Source organism: Bombina bombina, chromosome 1 (genome assembly GCF_027579735.1).
Source record: "Bombina bombina isolate aBomBom1 chromosome 1, aBomBom1.pri, whole genome shotgun sequence".
Lineage (NCBI taxonomy): Eukaryota > Metazoa > Chordata > Amphibia > Anura > Bombinatoridae > Bombina > Bombina bombina.
In genome coordinates, this window is record NC_069499.1 from 168,085,562 (window position 1) to 168,099,055 (window position 13,494).

At 39.1% G+C, this 13,494-nt stretch overlaps 1 protein-coding gene across 1 annotated transcript in view; it reads left to right on the top strand.

The window, feature by feature from the left end:
• The window catches only part of EIF2AK4 (eukaryotic translation initiation factor 2 alpha kinase 4), a 396,156-nt gene that overhangs the window by 54,507 nt on the left and 328,155 nt on the right, over positions 1–13,494 (top strand). The gene's annotated exons all lie outside the window — the stretch shown is intronic.

Below are 13,494 nucleotides of genomic sequence, written 5' to 3' on the forward strand. Positions count from 1 at the left end.
TACCAGGAGGGGCAAAGTTTCCCAAACCTCAAAATGCCTATAAATACACCCCTCACCACACCCACAATTCAGTTTTACAAACTTTGCCTCCCATGGAGGTGGTGAAGTAAGATTTCTACGTTGATATGCGCTTCGCAGCAGGCTGAAGCCCGGTTTTCCTCTCAGAGTGCAGTGAATGTCAGAGGGATGTGAAGAGAGTATTGCCTATTTGAATACCATGGTCTTCCTCTAGGGGATCAATTTCATAGGTTCTCTGTTATCGTCGTAGAGATTTCTTCTCCTACCTCCCTTTTCAGATCGACGATATACTCTTATATACCATTACCTCTACTGATTCTCGTTTCAGTACTGGTTTGGCTATCTACTTTATGTAGATGAGTGTCTTTGGGTAAGTCTTATTTTGTTTATGACACTCTCAGCTATGGTTTGGCACTTTATATGTAAAGTTCTAAATATATGTTTATACTTATATTTGCCATGATTCAGGTCAATCAGTTTATGTTCCTTCTTTCAGACTGTCGGTTTAATTTTTTGGGAAAATGCATATGAATGAAATATTTTTCTTACCTTAAATTTTCAATTGACCTTTTTCCTTTAAACTGCGGGCTGTTAGGCTCGTGGGTGCAAAAAATGCTAGAATTTATAGCGTCCTTTTTGGCGCGAGACTTTTTTGGCGGGAGATTGACGTTTGTCTGATGTCAATGACGTCATTTCCGGCGTCGTCGTTGACGCCGGAAGTTTTCACGTAGTTGCGTCATTTTTGACTCTTGTGTTTGTTACAGACGTTTTTGGCGCCAAAAAATATGTGGGCGTCATACTTGGCGCCAGTTTTTTTACATTATTTAAGTCTCACTTTTTTGTTGCTTCTGGTTTCTAGAGGCTTGTTCTGTTTGCATTTTTTCCATTCCTGAAACTGTCATTTAAGGAATTTGATAATTTTGCTTTATATGTTGTTTTTCTATTACATATTGCAAGATATTCCAAAAACTGTTCCTGTATCAGAAAATACTGATGGATTCCTGATGACTGATATCAGTCCTACCAAAGCTAAGTTCATTTATTTTATTGTTATGAATTTTATCTTTAGCTATGGTTTGTAATAAGTTATCATGATAAACTTTTACATGCAGAGTCCATTAGTATTTATGCATTATCTATTGCTATTCTTTTTACATCTAATGTACAAGATATACCTAGGAGTCTATGAGAATGTTTTTCTGATTCTATCCTAAATGCTTTGTCTGACATCCCGCCTTCTAATAAAAATTATAGGTCTTTTTTTAAACTTCTCATTTAGTTGATGAATTTTCAAATGACCGACAACATACTAAATTATACTTCATCAGATATTTGACACTAACAAATCTTTTTTATTTTTAAATAGAGTACATTCGTTGTTGAAAAGGTGTTGATTATATTGGATATGAGGAGTCTAGTTCTTTTGATTTAAGACTAGCTAACATTTAATTTCTGCTCATTAACCTCCTGTGGTTTCTTCAGAGGTTTTTTTCCCAGTTCATGATACTAGGGAATGGAATAGGCCTGGGACTTCTTTTATTCCTTCTTTAAGGTTTTTAAATTGTATCCTTTACCGGCAGTTAGTTTAAAGTTTTGAGGAAAGATCCCCAAAGTTAATGGGGCTATCTCTACTCTTGCTAAACATACTACTATTCCTATAGAAAATAGTATTTATTTTTTGCCTTTAGATGGGAAACTTGTATCTTATTTAAGGAAAAATATTTTATTTCAGGTCCTTTTCTTAGGCCTGCAATTTATTTGGCTGATATTGCAAATGCTTCAACTTTCTGGTTGGATACTTTAGTGCAACAAGTATCGGATTATGATTTGTTTTAGCATTGTTAAGTTGATCAACATGCTAATAATTTCATTTGTGTCGTCGTTTTTGTTGTTGTTGATATTTTCACAATTGAGGTTAAATCTATGTCTTTAGCTATTTTTAGGTAGAAGAACTTTGTGACTTAATCTTGGAATGCTAATTTGATTTCTAAAATCCATACTTCTTTTTTTTTTCAAGGTAATCAATTATTTGGTTCACAATTGGATTAATTTTTTCAAACTGTTACTCTGGGGAAGGGAGTTTTTTGTTGCTTCAAGATTGAGTTCTAAGAGTAAATCTTAAGCTTATATTAGTTTGTTCTTAATAAGGAATGGAATCCTAATTCTTCCACCAGTAACATGTTTATAATTGGAAGCTTTCTTCAACATGGAATGAATTTAAGCTATTTAAAAGATCAAAGTCAGCCCCCCAAATTTGCATGTAGGTGCATTTTTTTTTATTCCAGCTTAGCTGGTAAGGGGCAGGTTAAGACTTTTTTTTTTTTAAATTTGTTTGGTTCAATTCGGTCCAAACTTCTTAGATTGGGGTACTGAATAGGATTCAGAGTAAAACCGCCTGTGAGAAGTTTTTTTTTCTCTCTAGCATATTCCAGCTATTCCAGTAAAGGCTCACACTTTTCTGAAGTATGTTTCAGACCTGTATGTGTTGGGTACTTGTGGGGCGCGGCTGGTTACCCGTTGGGGTCTCAAGGCGCTGCTCAGACCTGGAGTTATCTGGGGTATTCATACCAGTTCCATTTCAGGAATAGGGTTTGGGGTTTTGTTCAAAACTATTAATTGTCCCAAAGATAGAAAATCTTTTTGATTTGTCATATAAGAGTTCCTTCTTTTCAGAATGGTGTTTATATGGTCTATTATGCCTTTTTGGTTAGTAAGGGCATTATTTGTTTACAATAGATACAATAGATGCATATCTTCTTCTTCTGTTTTCATTCAGATTATTTTAATTTTCTGAGATTCTCTTTTTTTTGACAAGCATTACCAATTGTTGCTTTACCTTCTGGTCTAGCGACAGCTCTGAGAATCTATTCAAGGTTCTCAGTGTTTCCTTATTTGGACGATCTCGTGGTACTGGCTCAGTCTTTTCGTTCTCCAGAATCTCATATGATTCAACTTTTGTTGTTTCTTCTAAGACATGGTTGGAGGATCTTTTTTTTCAAAAGATCCTTGGTTGCTCAGACAAGGGTCACCTTTTTTAGGTTTCCAGATAGATTGTGTCAATGTCTTTGTCTCTAACAGACAGACAATTATATTGGGTTCAGTTTGTCGGAACCTTCAGTCTCTATTATTTCCTTCAGTAGCTATATGCATGGAAGTTTTAGGTCTCATGGCTGCAGCATTGGATTCGATTCCCTTTGCTCATTTTCATATGAAACCTTTCCAGTTTTTTATGCTGAATTAATGGTGCAGGGATTCTAGGATATCATTTTTAATATCTTTGAATTCCAATGTTCAACTATCTTTGACTTGGTGGTTAGATCACCATCATATAGTTCTACGGGTCTCTTCGATTCATCCAACCTGGACCTTGATCACTACAGATGAGAGTCTTTTAGGTTGGGAGGCTGTCTGGGGATCTCTGTCAGCACAAGGGGTTTGGAAATCTCAGGAGGCGAGATTACCATTCAATATTTTGGAACTCCGTGCGTTCTCAGAGTTTGTCAGTTTTGGCTTCTTTTTGAAGAGAGAGACGTTATTGTTTTTCAGACAGACAATGTCACAACTGTGGCGTATGTCAATCATCAGGGTGGGACTCTCAGTCCTTAGGCTGTGAAAGAAGTATCTCGGATACTTGCTTGGGCTAAATCCAGCTCCTGTCTAATTTCTGCGGTCCATATCCCAGGTTTACACAATTGGGAAGCGGATTATCTCTGTCAATCAAGCTTTACATCCGGGAGAAGGGTCTCTTTACCCAGATGTGTTTTTTCAAATTTTTCAGATGTGAGGGTTTCCAGTAATAGTTCTGATGGCATCTCATCTAAACAAGAAAACTTCCCAGGTACTGTTCAGGTTCGGGGATCCTCAGGCGGAAGCAGTGTATGCATTGACACTTCCTTGGAGTTATCAATCTGCCTATATTTTTGCTCCTTCTGGTTCTTCTTTTTAAGAGTGATTTTTGAAAATCATCATGGAGCAATCGTTTGTGCTACTGGTGGCTCCAGCATGGCCGCTCAGGTTTTGGTATATGGTTCTTGTTCGGATGTCCAGTTGCCAACCTTGGTCACTTCCATTTAGGCCAGACCTTAAGATTCATTTTTTTCCGTCAGGAAATCAAATTATTAAATTTGATGGTATGGAAATTAAAACGCTTAGTGCTTAGTCATAGAGGTTTCTCTGACTCAGTGATTAATACTATGTTGCAGGTTTGTAAATCTGTGTCTAGAAAGATTTATTATCGAGTTTGGAAGACTTACATCTTATGATGCTCTTCTCATAATTTCTCTTGGCATTCTTTTAGAATTCCTAGGATTTTATAGTTTCTTCATAAGGTTTTGTCTGCAAGTTCCTTGAAAGGACAAATCTCTGCTCTTTCTGTGCTGTTTCACAGAAAAAATTGCTAATCTTTCTGATACTCATTGTTTTGTTCAGGCTTTGGTTCGTATCAAGCCTGTCATTAAGCCAATTTCTTCTCCTTGGAGTCTTAATTTAGTTCTGAGAGCTTAACAGGCTCTTCCGTTTGAGCATATGCATTCTTTGGACATTGAATTACTTTCATGGAAAGTATTGTTCCTTTTGGCCATCTCCTTTTCTGATTTTTCATCAGGATAAGGCGGTTTTCGCTGTCTTTATTTAAATTTTTACCTCAAGTTGTGAATTCTAACAACATTAATAGAGGAATTATTGTTCCTTCCTTGTGTCCTAAATCCTAAGAATTCTTTGGAAATATCCTTACATTCTTTGGATGTGGTCAGAGTTTTGAAATATTATGTTGAAGCTACTAAGATTTCAGTAAGACTTCTAGTCTATTTGTTATCTTTTCTGGTTTTAGGAAAGGTCAGAAGGCTTCTGCCATTTCTTTGGCGTCTTGGTTAAAGCTTTTGATTCATCATGCTTATGTGGAGTCTGGTAAATCCCCACCTCAAAGGATTACGGCTCATTCTACTAGGTCAGTTTCTACTTCCTTGGCTTTTAAGAATGAAACTTCTGTTGATCCGATTTGCAAAGCAGCAACTTGGTCTTCTTTCCATACTTTTACTAAATTCTACCATTTTTATGTTTTTTCTTCTTCAGAAGCAGTTTTTGGTAGAAAAGTACTTCAGGCAGCTGTTTCAGTCTGATTCTTCTGCTTATAATTTCAGTTTTTTTCATTATAAAGATTAAAACTTTTGATTTGGGTTGTGGATTGTTTTTTCAGCGGAATTGGCTTTTATTTTATCCCTCCCTCTCTAGCGACTCTTGCGTGGAGTTCCACATCTTGGGTATTTGCTATCCCATACGTCACTAGCTCATGGACTCTTGCCAATTACATGAAAGAAAACATATTTTATGTAAGAACTTACCTGATAAATTAATTTCTTTCATATTGGCAAGAGTCCATGAGATCCACCCTTTTTTGTGGTGGTTATGTTTTTTTTGTATAAAGCACAATTATTCCAATTCCTTGTTGTTGCTTTCCGTCCTTTCATATCACCCCACTTCTTGGCTATTCGTTAAACTGAATTGTGGGTGTGGTGAGGGGTGTATTTATAGGCATTTTGAGGTTTGGGAAACTTTGCCCCTCCTGGTAGGAATGTATATCCCATACGTCACTAGCTCATGGACTCTTGCCAATATGAAAGAAATTAATTTATCAGGTAAGTTCTTACATAAATTATGTTTTTGCTGTGGGATGCGACTAAGAAAATTTCAGGAAAGACCAACTAGAGCAGCTGAACTTTATTTATTTGGGGTTAATCAGAGGCACTTTAAATGATGGCAGGTGTATTCTGACTCCTATTTAACATGATTTTGAATGTGATTGCTTAATTCTAAACACAGCTACATCCCCAGTGTGTGCACACTTATGCAACCACATTATTTTTGTTTTCTTCCATCCACCTAAAAGATTTCAGTTTGTTTTTCAATTGAGTTGTACAGTTTATAGGTCACATTAAAGGTGGGAAAAGTTCTGAAATGATTTATCTTTGTCTCATTTTTTTTACATCACCGAAACCTGACTATTTAACAGGGGTGTGTAGAATTTTTATATCCACTGTAGATGCAGCCATAGAAGGAAATGTGTGGGAGGAGTTTAAACTGTACAATTTGGAAACTTAAATTAAAGGGTTAATGCTGAGGCACTGCAGTATAAATTTGCAGGTAAAGTAATTAAAGTACATATTATTATATCTTGTCTCTATTCCAACTTGTTTTATGTCCCTTTAAATGCAAAGTCTCTAATTCTTTTGCACACACAAAAAAAAAGGTTTGTCTCTAGCGCAGTTTAAAAAAATTATATATTGCTGCTAATTTTATCTTTTTAAATAGAGTTTATGTAACGTGCAATATTATGTAATTTTCTTATGTACCTGTTTTGGGTGAATCGGTGTAAAATGTGGGTTACCTGAACTATGAACTGATATTATTGATAGTAACTTCTACTTCAGACACTGTTAAGGCCTAAAAGAAGGACAGTGGTATTTACATTTTTGCATTCTTATGGGTGCTTCAGTTCTAGATAAAGAGCAGAGTTTTATAAACATCAATGTTGACTGTTAAAACACAAGTCCTGAAATTTGCTACAGTAAGCAGCTGCAGATCTTTTGTGAACATGCGTATAAAGACATTTGGGTGTTTCCTGATGGTACTTAGAAGAGCAGGATACGTGCACTTTACATACATATAAAACAAGTGTATAATGGTTATTTTTATGTATAGTTGTTATTTTTAGTTCAAATTGTAAAGACAGTGACGCTTACCAGGATGTGTCAAATTTTTTATTTCTTTTACAAGATATGACGAGTCCACGGATTTCATCCTTACTTATGAGATATCGCCTCCTGGTCAGCAGGAGGAGGCAAAGAGCACCACAGTAGAGCTGTATATATAGCTGCTCCCTTCCCTCCCACTCCAGTCATTCTCTTTGCCTGTGTTCGTGATGGGAAGAGGCAGAGTGAGGTGTTGGTGAAGATTCTTCAATCAAGTATTTATTATTTTTTTACAGTGGTGCCACTGTGTACTACTTTATGCCAGGGTGTAGCCTAAACCAAATCACTCTCTTCAGTAACAAAAGAGAAGCATTTGGTGGCTTTAAGCCAATAGGAACTGGTAGGACATAATTCTCACTGCACCTCCTATACATTGTTTGCTGCCCTAATACAGATAGCCTAAGCACTTTTATCTCAGGCTGCTCTTTGTCCACAGGGCTATGGGAGGGAGTGGTCCTCTGCAAACCTGCTGGACTGCCATGCTGTTGCACAGCTTTCGAGGCAAGTGCTAACTTTATTATTTCTGGGGATGTGCAATCTCAGAAAAAAAGTGCTGGCAACACATATAAGATAGGATTCTTTATGTGACAGGTGATTGTACCGTGTTATAGACAGTAAGGCTGGACAAACAATGTTCTGTTGTTCCCTTTGGTCTGGGCAGTGTTTATGCAGACCGGGAGAGGCTTAACTTCGGTTAGATAGTGCTACCTGCCATTCGGTAGCAGACTGGGTTCCGATTGGCCTTGTTTTAGAATTAGGAGTGTCTAGTGCAAAGCTTAAGTGTGACTTAACGCATGTGGTATAGGCCTCCCAGATAATTCACATGACAGAAATGTACATTATAGCGGTTAATATGTCTCCCGGTGCCTGATCTATAGGATCATCATGGCGACCGTGAGCTTGAGCTCTGTGACGCCCACGGTGGGTGGAGTCAGGTTCGCACCGTTTTTTTGGCTCAATGTTTGGACTCATGGCACAGTCAATCAAGGTGCTATGAGTTAGAGCCCTGTCACGCCCACGAGGAGCGGAGTTACTTTGGCGCCGTTTTCGGCTAGTATTCTCTCACTGTTTGTTGGGCTGGGAGATGGTGTCCATTATGCCCAAGAGGGGCGGGGCTAGTCACTATTGCGTTCTATACTTCCTTTATGATCGGAGGGTAGAGATTTTTGCATATGCTTAGTGATGGGTCAGAAGGTGCTGTTAGAACTGTGCTGTACGGGATCAAATGGAACAATTTTAAAGTATAATTGCCGTATCTGATTAGTTCTAATTCCAATGTGGGTTTTGTATCGTAAATTAATGTGAACACACACTCCCAAGGAAAGACATAGGGGGCAGTGATAAACGTTCTTTGTTATTTCTCACCTTAATTCTTGTTATTTTGTTCAATTAAATTTGGGACAGGAACAGGAGCACGTAAAACGTGGGGTTATTTTCGCATTTGAGAAAGACAGTAACTTATTTTCATGTGTTTATTTTTGTTGTGATACTCCTTCTACGGCCATGCCATTAGGAGTCTGGTGTCACTGGTTAACCTATGCCGCAATTTATTCATGTAGTTTTATAACTTTATGTCCTACATGATCCAGTGTCCTACATATGCACAGAGGTTGCTTATTCAACACAAAGGAGAATGTTACTTTAAAGTTTAAAGAAACAGTAACGTTTTGGTGGTGTGTTGATTTTTATTATAATTGCTCCTTCTTCTGCTAATAATTTGCTTTTAGGAACCCGTTGTCACTGATCAATACATGCCACAGACTTTTCTCGCCCCACATGACTTGCTCTGCAGTTCATCACAAAGGGAATTGTTATTCTAGTCATTGCTTCTTTATTGTACATAGCAATGCCTGTTAGTAGCAAGATTAACATGCTAATTGGAGTTCCCTGTATTTTAAGAAATATTTCATGCAGATATCCTAAGTCTTTTTTCTGCTCAGTGAAATATCTGTTACTGTTAAGATTAGAGAGTCGGTAGCAATTTTTTTTTAGTCGGTGTCCCACAATGGGTGCCCTTTTACTGGCGACTCCTGTTAATGCATTGATTTTTATTGCGGAGCATTAAAATCTATATAGTTTTAGATTTAAAGACCCAGTACACTGGTGTCCCACAATGGACTAGTGGTAAACTTTGCTGTTTTCAAAGCTGAAGGTTGAGATCTCAAATCCAGCTGCGGCTATGTGTTCCACACAGCGAGTTAACTTTCACTGGTGGGTTACAAACGGAAAAATCTTGGTCTGCGGATGTATCCTCTAAATCCAAGCTGTTGGCTATTCCTTTCAAGGGAAAGACCCTAATTCGGGCCTGACTTGAAGGAAATCATTTCTGACATTACGGGGGGTAAGGGTCTCCTCCTCCTTTTAAGATTAATCATCTATGCAAAAGGGGACGACAGAGTAATTTTCGTTCCTTTCGAACTTTCAGAATTTTTCTCAAGCCAAGTCCACCTGGAGACCCGACCAGGCTGGAACAAGGGTGAACAACCCAAGAAGCCTGCTGCTGCTCCCAAGACAGCATGAAGGGGCGGCCCCCGATCCGGGACTGGATTTAGTAGGGGGCAGACTTTCTCTCTTTGTCCAGGCTTGGGTGAGAAACGTTCAGGATACCTGGACGCTAGAAATCGTGTTTTAACGGTATCAGTTGGAGTTTTAAAAAAAAAAACAAAAAAAAAACAAAATCCTCCCCAAGGGGAAGGTTTCTTCTTACACGATTGTCTGTAGACCAGATAAAAAGAGAGGCGTCGTTACGCTGTATAAAAGACCTCTCCACTATGGGAGTAATTCGTCCCGTTCCAAAACAGGGGCAGGGGTTTTACTTAAATCTTTTTGTGGTTCCCAATATGAGGGACCGTTTCCGACCTATTTTAGATCTCAAGAGTCTAAACAAATTTCTTGGAGTTCCATCCTTCAAGATGGAGACTATTCAGACAATTCTCCCATTGATCCAGGAGGGTCAATTTATGACTACCGTGGATTCTATGTCCATGAAAATCTTCTTGACGGAAGTCATAAGCTTGAAGATTCTGAATACATGCCGATCCCTTCAGTCCAATTCTCTGCCATCAGTGGCTCAGTGAATGGAGGTAATTGGGTTGATGGTGGCGGCAATGGACATCATTCCGTTTGCTCGTTTTCATCTCAGACCTCTGCAGCTGAGGATGCTCAGGCAGTGGAATGGAGATTATGCAAATTTGTCTCCTCAGATAGATCTGGATCAGGAGACAAGAGACTCTCTTCTTTGGCGGTTGTTGCAGGATCATATGTTCCAAGGGACGTGCTTCCGCAGACCCTCATGGGTGATAGTGACAACGGACGCCAGTCTACTAGGATGCCCAACACGAAAATGTCCACAGCACAACTTGCTTAAAAAGTGTCTTTATTGACAAATGAAAGAGCGACGTTTCGTGACTACTGTCACTTAATCATGCTATACACATAATACTCAAAGGAGATCCTTTTAAACTGTTTGGCTTGGCGCCAATACAATCTGTTCTTGAGCGCCACCTGCTGTACAAAATACATTACTGGCTGAACATTCATTATCTTGTCAAAATTTAAACAGAAAAACTTTTTTTTTTTTTTTTTTAAACATTATTCAAGCATTTTACAGCAAAAAAGTGACATCCCCATAACATCTGTCACAGAATAACTAACCCTGTTTCTGGTACTACAGATAAATCTATTTCTCTATGCATTAAAATAAATTTAATTTCTTTTTCACCAAAATACTGACCAATCAAAGTCCCTATTCATACCATTTGGCACTAGTGATCCTAATTTATAAATCCAGTGCATTTCTTTTTGTTTTAATAATCTCTCATGGTCACCACCCATTCTCTGTGGGCCCACCCAATCAATGACTTGCCACCTGAGCTGGCTGATACTGTGGCCTTTCTCTAAAAAATGATGGGAAACTGGTGCTTCCCTGTTCCCACACCTAATATTGGAGCGATGCTGGCTGAGCCTATCTTTCACTTTTCTTACCGTCTCTCCAATATAGATGAGGGAACATGGGCATTTGATTAAATAGACCGCATATGTAGTGTCACAAGTGAAAAAATTCCTAATTGTATATTTTTTTTCCACTCCTAGGGTGGACAAACTCTTTACCCCTGATCACTGAGTTGCAGCTGATGCATCCTAAACAAGGATAACATCCTAAGTTCTTCTTTGCCAAATGACTCTGCTGCAATTGCTTAGATCCTATGTCAGACTTTACAAAGTAGTCCCTTAAATTTTTAACCCTTTTATAGGCTACAATAGGTTTCTCACTGAACTCGATTATTTGACTATTACACCTCTGCAATATAGGCTAATGTTTATTTATAATTTTGGCTATTTGTCTGCCATGGACACTAAATTGTGATGTAAAAATCATTCTCTTACTCTTATCTTTATCCTCTTTTCTGGTAACCAATTTATTACTACATTTGTCTAAAACATTTTGGGGGTAACTTCTATTAAGGAATTTTTCCTGTATTTCATTAAGTCTTTTTTTGAGATTATCTGATTCTGTTACTATACGCTGAACCCTCATCAATTGACTTTTCGGTAAGGATTCTACCAAATGGCGTGGAGTCTACTAGGATGGGGAGCAGTCTGGGATTCCCTGAAGGCTGAGGGTGTGTGGACTCGGTCAGAGTCTCTACTTCCAATTCTAGAGTTGAGGGCAATATTCAGTTGGCTTCGGCCAAATTCATCCGATTTCAGTCGGACAACGTCACGACTGTGACTTACATCAATCATCAGGGAGGAACAAGGAGTTCCTTAGCGATGACAGAAGTATCCAATATAACTCGGTGGGCGGAGGCTCACTCTTGTTACCTGTCAGCAATCTACATCCCAGGAGTGGACAACTGGGAGGCGGATTTTTTGGGCAGACAGACGTTTCATCCGGGGGAATGGGAACTCCATCCGTAGGTCTTTGACACCCTGATTCTCAGATGGGGCAGACCGGAGCTGGATCTTATGGCATCTTGTCAGAATGCCAAGCTCCCGAGATACCGATCCAGGTCCAGGGATCCTCAAGTCGAACTGATAGATGCCTTGGCAGTGCCTTGGTCGTTCATCCTAGCCTATGTGTTTTCCACCGTTTGCTCTCCTTCCTCGGGTGATTGCTCGAGTCAAGCAGGAGAGGGCTTTGGTGATTTTCATCGCTCCTGCGTGGCCTCGCAGGACTTGGTATGCCAATCTGGTGGACATTTCCTCTCTACCGCCGAGGAAGCTTCCATTGAGGCAGGACCTTCTCATTCAGGGACCCTTCCATCATCCGAATCTAATTTATCTGCAGCTGACTGCTTGGAGACTGAACGCTTGATTTTATCTAAGCGAGGGTTCTCTGTTTTGGTCATCATTCGGCAAGCCTGTTACTACAAAAATTTACCATAAGATATGGCGTAAATATCTTTATTGGTGCAAATCCAAGGGCTACTCATGGAGTAGGATTAGGATTCCTAGGATTTTATCTTTTCTCCAAGAGGATTGGAGAAGGGGTTGTCAACAAGTTCCTTAAAGGGACAGATTTCTGCTCTATCTATTTTGTTACACAAACGTCTGGCAGATGTTCCGGATGTTTAATATTTTTGTCAGGCTCTGACTACAATCAGGCCAATTTCTCCTCGGAGTTTGAATTTAGTTCTTAATGTTCTTCAAGGGGTTCCGTTTGAACCTATGCATTCCATAGATATTACGTTATTATCATGGAAAGTTTTATTTTTGGTTTCTATTTCTTCTGCTCGCAGAGTTTCTGAGCTTTCAGCATTTCAATGTGACTCTCCTTATCTTATTTTTCATGCCGATAAGGTAGTGTTGCGTACCAAACCCGGTTTTCTTCCTAAGGTTGTTTCCAACAAAAATATTAATCAGGAAATTGTTGTTCCTTCATTGTGTCTCAATCCTTCCTCAAAGAAGTAGCGTCTGTTACATAACTTGGACGTAGTCTGTGCCCTGAAGTTTTACTTGCAGGCGACTAAGGAATTTCGTCAAACATCTTCATTGTTTGTTGTCTTTTCTGGGAGACGTAGGGGTCAGAAAGCTATGGCTACCTCTTTCGTTTTGGCTGAAGAGTCATCATCCGTTTTGCATATGAGACTGCGGGTTGGCAGCCTCCTGAACGATTTACAGCTCATTCCACTAGGGCTGTGGCTTCCTCATGGGCATTTAAAAATGATGCTTCTGTTGAACAAATTTGCAAGGCTGCAACTTGATCGTCTCTTCACACTTTTTTCCAAATTTCACAAATTTGATACTTTTGCCTCGTCTGAGGCTGTTTTGGGGAGAAAGGCTCTTCAAGCAGTGGTGCCTTCCGTTTAGGTTCCTGTGTTGACCCTCCCTTTCATCCGTGTCCTATAGCTTTGGTATTGTATCCCATAAGTAAGGATGAAATCCGTGGATTAGTCATATCTTGTAAAAGAAAAGGAAATTTATGCTTACCTGATAAATGTATTTGTTTTACGATATGACGAGTCCACGGCCCACCCTGTCATTTTCTAAGACAGGTCTTTATTTTTGTTAAGCTTCAGTCACCTCTGCACCTTGGCTTTTCCTTTCTCTTCCTAAATTTGGTCGAATGACTGGAGTGGGAGGGAAGGGAGGAGCTATATATACAGCTCTTCTGTGGTGCTCTTTGCCTCCTCCTGCTGACCAGGAGGCGATATCCCATAAGTAAGGATGAAATCCGTGGACTCGTCATATCGTAAAAGAAATAAATTTATCAGGTAAGCATAAATTT